The sequence below is a fragment of the Penaeus monodon genome, chromosome 20, assembly GCF_015228065.2.
Source record: "Penaeus monodon isolate SGIC_2016 chromosome 20, NSTDA_Pmon_1, whole genome shotgun sequence".
NCBI lineage: Eukaryota > Metazoa > Arthropoda > Malacostraca > Decapoda > Penaeidae > Penaeus > Penaeus monodon.
Genome location: NC_051405.1, coordinates 19,306,734 through 19,308,055, shown reverse-complemented (window position 1 = coordinate 19,308,055; position 1,322 = coordinate 19,306,734). Strand labels below are relative to the sequence as shown.

General features: G+C 39.7%; 1 protein-coding gene across 1 annotated transcript in view; it reads right to left on the bottom strand.

The window, feature by feature from the left end:
- The window catches only part of LOC119585683 (exportin-2-like), a gene marked incomplete in the record, with an annotated part of 15,193 nt that extends 14,302 nt beyond the window's left edge, over positions 1-891 (bottom strand). Inside the window, 1 exon segment of the mRNA XM_037934358.1 lies at positions 818-891.
- Positions 892-1,322: the final 431 nt, after the last annotated feature.

Below are 1,322 nucleotides of genomic sequence, written 5' to 3'. Positions count from 1 at the left end.
GAAGCTATGCTGATTTCATATCCTGCTTCCCCTGTCCTGAATGTTTGTCATTATCATTACCAATTGAGTTTAGGGCATTGTTCTTTATGCAAATCAACACACGGCAGTGAACAACACACGACATAAACAACAAAGGAAATTTACAATAGCGCAATTCAATCCCATCGCCATCAAAGCGCAATAAGAGAACCATAATGTAAACCTTTTCTCAACCACAAACAAATATGAACAAAATAAACTCTTTAAAACACTCCACTGAATCACAATTCTCTCTTGAAAAGGAAGAGGAAGAGAAAAAAGGAAGATGATGAGAGAAAAGGAAGCAGAGAAAAAAAGGAAGAGGAAGAGAGAAAAGGAAGAGGAAGAGAGAAAAGGAAGAGGAAGAGGGAAAAGGAAGAAGAGAGAAAAGGAAGAAGAGAAAAGGAAGAGGGAGAGAGGGAGAAAAAAAAAAAAAGTCCACGAGGTTTTTAAATACTCCAGGCCTTTGCACTAAGAACCACTTTGCAACACGTAGTTCCGTCCCCAGACACGACCTTTTCCACTCTCGAGCGGGAAGCGGCGCCGCTGCAACGCCGCCAGAGCGCCCCCGGAATCTCCCCTCCGCGAAAATAACATAAAAGAACGTGAAGAACCATCTTGCAACACCAACCCATTCAATGCCCAATAAATTCAAAACAAAGAAGGAAGGAAAGGGGGTAACTGCCCTCGGCCTTCTCCCACACCTCGTCTTGAGGAAAAGGTCGATAAACGTCGAAATAAAGTCACTAAACCATCTTTTTGGAGTAATAAAATCGCCCAAGAAGGGCGAACTACGTACCTTTGCGAGACCTTCTTCCTCCGGTTTTGAACGTCAGCCAAATACAGTTTCGAGTCGCGCTCTGATTGGCTCCGTCTTTCACCCGCCTAAAACTGACCAATCATAGTGTTGTTTTTGAACTGGATATTACGTAGCGCGTAATTTGAATTTCACTTAATGAATTATTTAGCATTTTCTTTGTATTTCCTTTTTGTTTCTAAGTATTTTACACGGCGTTGATTGTTTTGAAAATATTCAGGGGTGGCTTCAAGGGAAATTGAATTATATTTGATGCAAATATGAGCATAGTCTGATTCGTGGCTCATCAGCTGTCGTTCCGGCGTGGCGATGTGATTGATATTGGTATACTTTGGTTTGAAATTAAAATTATTTTCTAGCTATATACATATAGTTACACGCATACTATATGGTATAATGTACATTATAATGCATTGTGTGTATATATATTACAATACAATGTAAATGCTACATGTATACAACACTACGTAAACATATATACACGAAT